Source organism: Triturus cristatus, chromosome 11 (assembly GCF_964204655.1).
Source record: "Triturus cristatus chromosome 11, aTriCri1.1, whole genome shotgun sequence".
NCBI lineage: Eukaryota > Metazoa > Chordata > Amphibia > Caudata > Salamandridae > Triturus > Triturus cristatus.
Window position 1 is genome coordinate 277,854,585 of NC_140594.1, and position 13,553 is coordinate 277,868,137.

Here is a 13,553-nt window from a genome sequence, read left to right on the forward strand (position 1 = left end):
AATATTTCACTGGCCGAAAAATCGGCACTCCAAACCCTTAAAACCAACAGTGACATTATCATTAAACCTGCGGATAAAGGGGGCGGAATAGTACTACAGGAAATCACTACCTATAAGAATGAAATATTAAGGCAACTGGGTAATACAGAACATTACTGTAAACTTCCTACCAATCCCACAAATGAATTAAGACAAGTCATCCAGCAGGTAACTACATCAGGTTTGGACCAAGGTTTCCTGTCCAAACTAGAATATCAGTTCCTGAATGCCAAGGCACCACGTATGCCGGTAATCTATACACTCCCTAAGATTCACAAGGATACTATGAACCCACCCGGACGTCCTATCGTCTCAGGTTGCGGTTCTATCCTTGAGCCGCTAGGTCTCTATGTAGACTTTTTCATAAGAGACTTTGTCCCATCTACCCCTTACTATGTGAGAGACAGCATGCAAATGATTACCCTGGTGGAAAACCACGTCTTCGACCCCTCTACTGACACTCTTTGCACTCTCGATGTTGAATCATTATACACAAACATCCCCCAATTAGACTCACTACGCATCATCGAGGCAATTTTGGACACACGCACAAGACCGCACGCAGTTCCCACCATCTTCATTTTACAATTACTAGAGATTTGTCTTACAAGGAATTTTTTCCTGTTTGATGGCCAATACTACCAGCAAACTAAAGGTACATCAATGGGAGCAGTTTTTGCACCAAATCTAGCAATTCTCTACATGAACGCCCTTGAAACAAACAATATACTGGTTCAGCAGAACCCTTTTTTCTATGCAATGTCACTATGGAAACGTTACATAGATGACATATTTATGATCTGGCATGACACTCAAATCATGCTTGAACATTTCATTCATTGGCTCAACAACAACTGCGGTGGTCTTAAATTTACACTCACACATAACAAAACATCCCTACCATTTCTTGACCTGAATATTGTACACAAAGATGGACATTTAATTACTAGCCTTTTCAGGAAACCCACGGAACGCAACACTCTGCTCCAGTATAGCAGCAACCACCCTAGAGCGTTAAGAGACTCCTTACCATACTCCCAATTCTTACGTATAAGACGTAATTGCACCCTCAAAGAAGATTACTTCAGAGAAGCTAAAACTTTAAGTAACAAACTAACCTCTAGAGGGTACCCAAAAAGACTGATTCGCAGGGCCCTTAAAAGAGCATGGTATTGCCCAAGGGATTGTCGTTTAGAACCTAAACACAAAAAAACACAGAACCGCATTGTTTGCGTCACCACTTTCTCCCTCTCCTCCAACAAACTGCGCAAAAGTATTCTCAAACACTGGAATGTGGTGAACGCAGGCATACTTAATCTTGAGAGACCTCTCTTTGCTTTTAAAAAAAGCAAGAACATCAAAGATCACTTGGTAAGAGCAGCACTTCCGAGTCCAACCAATACTGGCACTCTCCATGACCACTGGGGCCTACCACCCCTGATTGGACATACTAGATGTGGCAACTGCACAACGTGTAGATTTACCTCAGATTGTAAAGAGTTTGTGTTTGGGAATATTCGTTATGTACACAAGTACTTCAGTAACTGTAATACATCTAATGTTATCTATGCCATCTTTTGCCCTTGTGATAAAATCTACATAGGTCAAACTACGCAAAAAAATCGAATAAGAATCTGCCAACAAAGGAGCAGACTACGATGCAAAACACCAAATGCTCCATTGGTTGAACATTTTGAGGCTCTAGGCCATACTGAAGATGACATACGCTGGTCAGTGGTTGCCGTTGTAAAAATCCCCCCGAGAGGCGCAGATCTCTCACAATTGCTGAACAAAGAGGAATTGAAATGGATGCTGAAAACCGGTAGCATTCATACAGGGCTGAACCGCCTTGAGGATTGGACTGCTTTGCTATAAATTCCTGGACTGTTCCACTTTAACTTCTTGGACATTAACTGTGGTAGCGCTTTGTTGCCGTTCATCCTTAACTCATGTGCTGTACTATTGACCGAGTTCTTAAAGGTATTGATCCGTATTACAAGCTCATGCTTAACAAGCAATTTTGTATTTCTGCACATGGTTTCTATGTACACTCTTATGTATATCGTTAGGGCACGATAACTACATCCCTAATTAAACTTTTATCTGTCGTAATCTCCTTCACCTTCCTGGCATTTCTTGCCTTCTACCCTCCCAACATGGCGCCTGTTCTCGGACAACCGCATTCTTCCCTACAGGCTTGCACTCTCCCTTGGTTACACGCCCCCTCTTCCGGATCACATGACCGACCACATGACTCCTTATACCAATAACATTACTGGAGTTTCACATTCGCTTCACTTTCGTTTTTGCGGTGTCCGAGCGAGTCGTATCTGACGGGGCCACGGAACTCCACTCTCTCATATTATTGAGGTAAGAATTAGTACCGTAATACCTCCCCTCCCCTCACGATACCCACACCTCTTATGTGTCCTTATCCCATACTATGCCCTTATCTTTCTCTATAGACGTACTTAACTTCGTACCGTGACCTGCACTCCCGGAACTTCAAACCCGTAGGTAAGCCTCATCCACCCCAATTTCACTCGCCCAACCGCTTTTATCACTACCTCACATCACCCTTCTTTTCCACAGGCATTGCCCTACTCAGACACGCGTCCCCCTGGACTTTTCCGGTTATCCTTCCCGTCCATGACGCCCTCTTAATTACCTAAGAATTCTAATCTCCATTGCCGAGGTAATATCCTTAAACTTCCTCCCCAGCATGAATATGGCATTTCCGATTCACTTTTTCACTACGTTACACCGTATGACCTCTTTGCCAATGCTTGACTTTCCTTATGCTTTCTATATGAATTTAACCATCTTCCTTGCTCCTTAACCCGTGCGCGCATAGCCCATATGTTTCTTAAATTTACAATTCTTGATTATAAGATCACTCGATTGAATTTTCAATTTTCCATGTATTTACGCACAGCCCACTGATTGCTTAATGCGTAGCCCTTTACTGTAAAATTCAACTAGCCACATCGTGACATCTCCTGTGTAACATGTGTGCGTTCCTAACGTTGCAGCTTATCTAACCTCACCTTCGCACTTTAACTTTATTCACACGTCTTCATAGATTTTCAAAAGGACACCTCATGTCCACCATGCCCCGGTAACATTGCATTTCACCACCTTTCCTCGAGCTTTGGAATGTTTTCCTCAGATGTAGATAGCTGCTTGCTCTGACGCATGTTTTCATTTTGTCCTTTTGGTCCTTTTGACAAGATTGAAATTAATTATTGTGTTATTCTTTCCCCTTTTCCCCGCCCTTCCATTTTCTCCCAATTTTTCTTATTGTTTGTTTACTATGTTGTAAAATATTTATTGTAATTCAGGCTTTTGAACATGGGCAATTTAATTGATTAGTCCTGATGATTATCCGATATCCCCTTGATATGGGGTCGAAATGCCGTCGACACAGTTGTCTACCTTACACACTCCATTCTTTGTATATAAAGTATTGTGAAGGTGACAGTATATGTATCAGATGTTTCGCTATTTTACATATTTTTCAGTTAGAAACATCCTTGAAATTGCCTGAATGTCTTTCACATGTTGTCCTTACGATATGTAAGTCTCAGGATACAGGCTCGTATCCCACTAACATTGTACTTACATTCTCTGGATTAGTGTTAACCAATTCACTTATTAAAGGTGCCTCTGTCCGGCTGGACACTGGCTGCAATATAGAACCAATTGTGGCTATATTCATTGTATTACTAATTTCTTCGCTTTCAGGGACCACTGTTTCCTGTAACATATAACCTCCCAAGGTCCCTGTCTAATTCCTTTGGGCGCCCTTGTGTTTTTTCTACACACCAGATGTAACACAACATACCATACAATTTGTTGCTCTCCAGAAGCAAATGTGTAAACTTAGACAAGATGCAACAGTATGTGTTTCCGGACAGAGAGCCTGTTATACTTGAATATTTGCATCATGCTTTCGAAAACAAAAATGTACACGCACAGAAGGGTTGGATTCTGTTCGTTAACGGAGGATTTAATCATGGCTGGGGAAAAAGAACAGTAGCTGAGTTTAACAACTTCTGGAAAGGCTGTAACATGCTCCACTCCTTGTTAACATCTATGTGAACGCGAGGTTTACAAGTGACTGAAATTGCAGACAGAGAACTGGAACATTGCAAGCTTACTAAACAAGAGGTAGCGCGAGAGGTAAGAGGTAGAGAGGTAGAGAGTAAGAGAGTAGAGTGAGTAGTATAGAGTAGAGAGTGAGTAGTAGAGAATAGATAGTGAGTAGTACCTGACCTGACCTGACCCTGGTCGGTGACGGTCGCTCCACCCGCCGTGCGGCTCTCCGTGAGTGTGCCCGGTCTCCCTACCTGCCTCTACCTGCTCGCTACCAGTGCTTGTTTTTGTTTCGTTCTCATCGACTTTCCGTCTTTTCTCGCCCTCCCTGCTCCCTGCCGCTGCTCCCCTGCGCCCCCACCCCCCCTTTTGCCTTCTGTACCCCGATCCCCTCCCCGCGCCACCCCGCTCCCGCCTTCCAGCTGCTCCTCCCTCCCTCCGGATACTTAAGGTGTTCCAGCGCGACGGGGAGCTGTGACCTGACCTGACCCTGGTCGGTGAAGGTCGCTCCACCCGCCGCGCGGCTCTCCGTGAGTGTGCCCGGTCTCCCTACCTGCCTCTACCTGCTCGCTACCAGTGCTTGTTTTTGTTTCGTTCTCGCCGTCTTTCCGTCTTTTTTCGCCCTCCCCGCTCCCTGCCGCTGCTCCCCTGTGGCCCCGCCCCCCCTTTTGCCTTCTGTACCCCGATCCCCTCCCCGCGCCACCCCGCTCCCGCCTCCCAGCTGCTCCTCCCTCCCTCCGGATACTTAAGGTGTTCCAGCGCGACGGGGAGCTGTGACCTGACCTGACCCTGGTCGGTGACGGTCGCTCCACCCGCCGCGCGGCTCTCTGTGAGTGTGCCCAGTCTCCCTACCTGCCTCTACCTGCTCGCTACCAGTGCTTGTTTTTGTTTCGTTCTCGCCGTCTTTCCGTCTTTTCTCGCCCTCCCCGCTCCCTGCCGCTGCTCCCCTGCGGCCCCGCCCCTCCTTTTGCCTTCTGTACCCCGATCCCCTCCCCGCGCCACCCCGCTCCCGCCTCCCAGCTGCTCCTCCCTCCCACTCCACCCCTCCCACTACGCCATTTATGGCGGAGTCCGCGCGTACGTGCAGCGTTCACGCGCAGCGGGCGCGCCGATTGTGCGCCAAAGGCACGCCAAAGGCAAGCCTGTCTACGTCCGTCCGCACCTGGACCGCGCCCAGCGCCAGGACCCCTGGTCCTCTCTGACACCAGACCACACGACGGACCTACGACGCCGCCACCCTCAACGCCGGCCGAACCCCCGCCTGCTACCAAGCCACCCCGAAACGCACACACGGACCCTTCACCTGCCAAGCCTGCAAATTCACCTGCCTCCGGACCTGCACCGCACCCGCCAAGCCAAGCACCAGCAGCAACCACCTCAAGTGCATCCTGCTCAACACCCGCTCCGTCCACAGACACGCCGTCGAACTCTGGAACCTGCTCGACACAACATCGCCAGACGTCGCCTTCCCGACGGAAACCTGGATGAACGCCTCCTCAGCGCCCGACATCGCCATCGCCATCCCGGACGGATACAAGATCACCCGGAGGGACCGCGTCAACCAAACTGGAGGAGGCATCGCCATCATACACAAGAACACTATCCGCATCACGACCAGCTCCGACGACACCTTCACCGCCGCCGAACACCTCCACTTCCAGATACACACCGACCCCAAGACCACACTCAGAGGCACCCTCATCTACAGACCCCCGGGACCACGCACACGATTCAGCGAAGACATCACAGACTTCATCAGCCCGCACGCCCTCCCCTCCGCTGACTACATCCTCCTAGGGGACCTCAACTTCCACCTGGAGAACAACAAGGACAGCAACACCACCACCCTGCTGGACAACCTCGCCAACCTCGGTTTCAAGCAACTGGTGAACACCCCCACCCACTACGCCGGCCACACGCTTGACCCAGTCTTCTCCTCCAGCAAGCACATCTCCTTCAGCCACTCCATCGGACTACATTGGACTGACCACAGCTGCATCCACTTCAGCTTCAGAAGAACCACGACCCACCACCACCCGCAACAGGTCCCTCGCAGGAACTGGAACAAGATCACCGCCGACCAGCTCACCACCTCCCTCAGCCAGAACCCTCCCGCCAGCACAACGAACCCCAACGAAGCAGCCAGCAACCTCACACAGTGGATCACCAACAGCGCAGACGTCGTCGCACCTCTGAAGACCCCTCCCAGCAGACCCGGCAGCAAGAAAGCCTCTTGGTTCACCGACGAACTTAAGAACTCCAAGAAGAACTGCCGCACCCTCGAGAAAACATGGCGCAAAGACCTGACCACAGACAACATGACTGCCCTCAAGCACGCCACCCGCAAACACCACCAGCTGATCCGCACCCCCAAGAAGACAGCATTCAAAGAACGTCTGGACAACAATGCCCACAACAGCAAGGAACTCTTCAGCATCGTCAAAGAGCTCTCCAACCCCAGCGCCGGAAACAACGACATCACTCCCTCACAAGACCTCAGCGACTCACCCGCCTCGTTCTTCCACCGCAAGATCGGCGAAATACACAACAGCTTCAGCGCACCAACCTCGCACCCAACCACCGAACCAACGCCCCCCACCACCACCCTCTGCGCCTGGACCCCGGTCAGCACCGAAGACACCACCCGCACGATGAACACCATCCACTCCGGATCCCCAACCGACCCGTGCCCCCACCACGTCTTCAACAAGGCCGACTCCATCATCGCACCCAAACTCCGGAACATCATCAACGCCTCCTTCAACACAGCCACCTTCCCGGAAAGTTGGAAGCACGCCGAGATCAGCGCCCTCCTGAAGAAACCAACAGCGGACCCCTCCGACCTCAAGAACTTTCGCCCCATCTCGCTCCTCCCTTTTCCTGCCAAAGTCATCGAGAAGACCGTCAACAGACAGCTTGCCGCCTTCCTCGAGACGAACGGATCCCTTGACAACTCGCAGCACGGCTTCCGAGCCAACCACAGCACCGAGACAGCCCTCATCGCAGCCACTGATGACATCAGATCCCTGCTCGACAACGGGGTAACAGCGGCCCTCATCCTCCTGGACCTCTCCGCAGCATTCGACACGGTCTGCCACCGCACCCTAGTGCAGCGCCTCAGCCTCATCGGAATCCAAGAGAAGGCACTGGATTGGATCATCTCGTTCCTCGCCGGAAGAACCCAGAGAGTCCGCCTCCCCCCGTTCAGATCCGAGGCCACCGAAGTCATCTGCGGCGTACCACAGGGATCTTCGCTCAGCCCCACCCTCTTCAACGTCTACATGAGCCCCCTCGCAGCCATCGCATGCCAACCCAACCTCAACATCATCTCCTACGCCGACGGCACCCAGCTGATCCTCTCCCTCACCAACGACCCAGCCACAGCCAGAACAAGCCTACACGAAGGGATGAAAGACGTCGCCGAGTGGATGAAGAACAGCCGCCTGAAACTGAACTCAGACAAGACGGAAGTCCTCATCCTGGGATCATCGCCCTCCGCCTGGGACGACTCCTGGTGGCCCCCTGCCCTGGGCACCACCCCCAAGCCAACGGACCACGCACGTAACCTGGGCTTCATCCTGGACTCCTCCCTCTCGATGACCAGACAAGTCAACGCCGTCTCATCATCGTGCTTCAACACCCTGCGCATGCTCCGAAAGATTTTCCGATGGATCCCCACCGAAACCAGGAAGACGGTTACCCAGGCACTCGTCACCAGCCGACTGGACTACGGAAACACCCTCTACGCCGGAACAACAGCCAAACTTCAGAAAAGACTCCAACGCATCCAGAACGCCTCCGCACGACTCGTCCTCGACATCACCCGACACAGCCACATCACCGGCCACCTGAGAGTCCTGCACTGGCTCCCCGTCAGCAAGAGGATCACGTTCAGACTCCTCACCCACGCACACAAGGCTCTCCACGACTTGGGCCCCAAGTACCTCAACAGCCGCCTGACCTTCTACACGCCCACCCGCCAGCTACGGTCGACCAGCCTCGCCCTCGCCGCCGTCCCACGCATCCGCAGAGCCACTGCCGAGGAAGATCCTTCTCCTACCTGGCAGCCAAGACATGGAACTCCCTCCCCATCCACCTTCGGCTAACCCAGGACCACCTCTCCTTTAGGATGCAACTCAAGACCTGGCTTTTCGAGCAGTAACGGACCCCTCTCCCCCAGCGCCTTGAGACCCTTCCGGGTGAGTAGCGCGCTATACAAATGTCATGATTGATTGAGTAGTAGAGAGTAGAGTGAGTAGTAGAGAGTAGTAGAGAGAGAGTAGTAGAGAGTGAGTAGTAGAGAGTGAGTAGTAGAGAGTGAGTAGAGAGTAGTAGAGAGAGTAGTAGCAAGTGAGTAGTAGAGAGTAAGTAGTAGAGAGTGAGTAGAGAGTAGAGTAGTAGATAGTAGTAGAGTGAGTAGTTGAGAGTAGTGGAGTAGAAAGTAGTGGAGTGAGTAGTAGAGAATAGTAGAGAGTGAGTAGTAGAGAGTAGTACAGAGTGAGTAGTAGAGTGAGTAGAGAGTAGTAGAGAGTGATTAGTAGAGAGCAGTAGAGTGAGTAGTAGAGACTGAGTAGTAGAGAGTGAGTAGAGAGTAGTAGAGTAGTAGAGAGTGAGTAGTAAAGTGGACGTCTGCCAACCGGAAGCGGAAGGGCCTTGTGATGTTTCTCTGCTTTCACCTGATAAGAAACTCTGTAAAATAGGAGCTTATCCCAGAAAGTGTAACCTTCTCGTGCACCCGCCGAAGCACACTGTCTGCTGTGTTTATTGTGACTGTCTGTACTTTCTGAATTTCACTAAACATTTTTTGTATTTATATATATTTACAGTGCTGCAGGGCTTTTTTTAAAGTGGCCCGGCGGCACAGTAGTCCTATATAAATCATCTAAGCAAACAGAAAAACGCGGCAAGGCTTTAAATATACTGTTTAAACTAAACTGTTCCAAGAAGCCTCAGATATAAATCGTAGGGTCACATTAGCACGGGCAACGAGCCATCTGGCTAATGTTTTCTTGAAAGCTTTCGGAATTGTAGTAAGGCATTGGCTGGCGTTGGGAGGGGGAAAGAGAGCATTACGGAGTGAAACCCACGCCCAGAAGTGGCCTTCATTTGCAAGGTGCTGTACTAACATCTGCATAAGTAAATATTTGTCCTATTATAGCAGTCGGCTCAACCCTTCAAACAAATATTTCAAATCATAAACCAAACTTCGTATTATTATCCAGTGTTAAGGCACTCCATTTGTCTCCCAGAGAAGGATGACAGGCTGAGTTGAACTCACCAGGATTCAAAATCATGCCATTCGGTTGACCGCCGATGTCAGTGGCGAGCGTTCTAATTACCGAGCTGTCTTACAAGCATCAGTCCGAGAGCACAGTGTGAGTTCGGCATAGGTCTGAGTAGTGTCGGGACCCTTAGCTCTGGAATATGAGTGGACGTCTGCCAACCAGAAGCGGAAGGGCCTTGTGAATGACACAATGCCCATAAATATAGCTGCAATGAAAATGCAATCAAAATCAGGTTATTGACTTGACAGTGCTAGCTTCATTAGTGGATCTGGGGGCAGTGGCAGGAAAGCCCAATGAAACGGCTGATATTGCTTTATTAAATTGTACTTTTAATTGATTTTCTTGTGCAGACGAAGAACAACTCTGCCTGTGCTAATCAATATTAATTGCCCCAATCTTCTTGTTATCTATTTTAATTAATTGGCTGCTTTCCCATGAGTGCTCTAAGAGCCTCTTAGGTTTTAATACAAAAACTGTCCATTTCTGCTCTGCATTCATCAGGCCACAAAGGCGGGCCCGTTTTTGTGGGCCACGAGAGCGCAGTTGTATGAAGGCCTCGTAATCCTGAAGACACGTGCAGAGGGAGACCTGCCTTTTGTGGCCAGCTTTTAAATATCTCTCAGAGGCACCTGCCCATGCTTCTTCCATACAATGGCCCTATTATCCGCCCCTAAATCGAGTGCAGCGTCCTTCAGACCAGCACGGGCCTTGTCCAGAGGTGCTCCAGGCTCTGTTCAATGGCCTCCACCTTCTAAAGGAGACAATGAGCGAAAGGAGGACCGGAAATGGCAGCTTGGGCAACTGTGAATCACCATGTGTCCCTTAAACTAATATTTGCAAAAAGCCCTAAACTGGTTTTATGTATAATCAGTATACCTTGTTAGGAGGACTTGACAAGACGCCCACAGAGTCCCTCAAACGTGAGCTATTTGATAAAGGAGCTCTCGAGACATCGGCTCGCAATGGGCCTGTCCGTGAGTGTTGTCACTTCCTCTGCTACTCAAAAGAGTTAGGAGCCAGCGAACACGAAACCCACTAGTCTCCTCAACACAAATTGCGGGCATGGGTTCAAAAGTACAGTACTAATATTTCCATTTGAAATGACCCTGTGAACGAGAAATGTTAATAATTTGTAACTAAGAGGCTTAAAAAGGTGCATAAAAAATTAAGGCAAACATGCCTGCTAACCCATGCATTAAGTTTATGACATAACTGGAAAACCTACCACTGAACTTTCACCTGTAGACGTAGAGATAACTTATCTTTTTGTTTGAAAGTAAGAGTACTTCAATTGATATTGGGCCGACTGTCCAGTCTTGGCTGAATTTTAGTGTCTGCTGTGGTTGCTTCTCGGGGGTGATGGAAGGAGGGGCCTAACAGGAACTCTGCATCCTTCCGTTGGTGGAGAGACTTGTGGCGTGACATACAAATAATAGACTAGGAACACGCACACCCAGAGAAACGCACACACGCACGTGCACACACCGGAGCATACGACACTCTTACTAAAAAAAAACCTGCACCGTTTACCGCATTCGACTGCTCTATCACAATTTAAGGAAGTGGGGAAGTACTCGGGAAATCCAACGGCATCCCTAATTTCTCAAGAGACCCGTCACGGGACATCTGCTGTCCGCCGTTATCTGTAACTCAACGGCCGACAGAAGGGATCGCATAATGGCGCCACCAGAGTGTAATAAAGTCTCTCTTAATGGTCTTTGTCTATACGGTCGGGCACTGGGTGAATCGCCGAGCTGTTGACAGGCTATTTCCATTATTTGGAAGCTATTTCTACCACTTGTGAGAAACAGGATAGTGTTCAACCAGTCCTTGTTTTCAGAATATCAGCGCTAAGAATGTGGAGCCGGTTAGATAGAAACATGGAAACTTGAGGCCCCAGCACGCGCTGTGTGATCCTGGCTGAAAAACTGGAATTGGCTAAAAGGCACCCGTAGTCAAGGGCCCAGTCGACAGCTGCTATGCAGTGAGTGTAATGTAAACAAGCGCTCGCATCTCTTGTCTTTATGGGGCCATGTGTTTGAAACACATGGCCGCATAACGATAAGAAAGCTTTCATGGCAGAAGGAAGGCAGACGAGCCCGTCCAAATGGAACGGCTCAAAAAGCCAAACGAAAACGTCACAAACAGCTCTTTTCCAATGGCTGACCACCGTTTAGCATAAACGGTGACACTGGCCAATGGAAAAGAGGGGCGGGGCTTAAAGCCCTTCACAGAAAATACCTAAAATCATTAAATCTCGTCAGAGAGACTGCGCATGTGCGCAGCCCACGCAGGCGAGACCTAAAAAAAGGACTTCTGAAAGTGGCGAGCAGTGGAAGGACACTGGGCAAGGGGAGAAGTTCTTGGGTCATGTTTCAGGATAGGGGTAAGCACACAAAGAGGAACTGAAGCTGGCACTAATTGACCGAAGAGAAGCAAGGAAATAAGAGTGACGATGAAGCCAAACAATGGTAAGCAATGGGTGGCTCTAATGTCCATGTAAGTAAACAAATTTCTCACAAGTGGCAGTGCATGTGTTGTCTCAGGTGAGATGCATTGTATAGAGTATAGAGTGGGTGGATGCTGAATGGCACAAAACAACCAACAGTGCCTCCAAGACATTTAAGGGTCCTAGATTGCAGGCAGGTGAGAGTGTTAAAGGGATGAGCAGAGATGTGCCCTCTCTGAGGCAAAACTGCCTTTACCACGAAGCCAAGTACTTGTATCTTTAATACACACTACTTTACCACGCATAAACGTATTTGATTTTAAAATAACTTACGTTTTATATCATTTAAAAAAAAGCGATTTTAGGGTTTAGGGATGGGTAGAGGTAAAGGGAGGTGAGAGTGATTTAGGTTTCATGGGTGGGTAGACGTAAAGGTAGGTGAGAGTAAGGTAAAGCGATATGAGGATGAATTTAGGGTTCGGGGAGGTAAAGGGAGATGCGGAGACTTGAAGGTTCGGCTCGGTAAAAGTATGGGGAGATGAGGGTGACTTGATGGTTTTGGTGGGTAGCGGTAAAGGGAGGTAAGGGTGACGTGAGCTTCAGGGTGGGTAGAAGTAATGGGAGGTGAGGGTGACTTCAGGGCTCGGTGGTGGGTAGAGGTACAAGGAGGTGAGGGTGACTTGAGGGTTCAGAGTTGGTTAGAGGTAAACAGAGTTGAAGGTGACTTGAGGGTTGATGGTTGGACAGATGTAAAGGGAAGTGTAAGAAAACAGGGCTTTTGCAGATGCCCCTAAACTTTGCCCCCAGATGGACTACTAGATGCTGGGTTTCGACTCTGATAGTGCACCGAAGCCTGCTACCCGGGCCCCAGTGGGAATGCTGTTTCCCCAAAACTGTTATGTGTGAATTGGTAACCCCAATTGGCAAGCACTTTACCACCCTTATAAGTCCCCAGTACATGATACCTGGAGTGCCCAGGTCATAGTTGGTAAAGGGATCCCCAAGGCTGCAGCACAGTTGTGGTAAGTAATTGGCTGGCTAAAAACTCCCTTTTAAAGTATTTTCGAAAGTAATTATAGCTTGCCGCAATTGACAGCACATGAACTATCTCAAGAGTGTCCTAAACATCATTCCAGCACCGCTGCTATTATCAACCCCCATCTTGCCTTCTTGCTGCTATTCAGCTGATGTGTATACCAACACGAGTCTGTGTTAGCACTTGCCAACACAATACACTAGTGGCGAGGAGACCTTTGCAAACGCTATGACTTTCTGACTTTGGACTCGTTTGTGTGGTGCCGCCGCTGCAAGCAGTCACTCCTTAAAAAAGTTTCAGTGCTGTCTTCCTCTGACCAGTAATATAGCAAGGACGCCATGGGCCCTGGTGCAAGCAGGGAAAATGGCCCGTTTGATTGCTGTTGGGGTAAAATGAAGCATTGTCAGGGTTCAGTGGCCCCTCAGGACTCTGGGTCCGGTGCCACTGCACCTGTTGCACTAATGGTACCTACGCCCCTGCCTCTGACTTCATTCAGGTAGGATGACCACCTGTCATTGAGGCAAATTCTGGGCAGTGACTGTGAAAACGCGGAACAAAGGGTCAAAATAAAGCAAAGAATTCAGGACAAATGGTCAATTATGTAGATACATCTGAATAGCTCAAGCAGTATTATAAAAGTAAGTAAAAG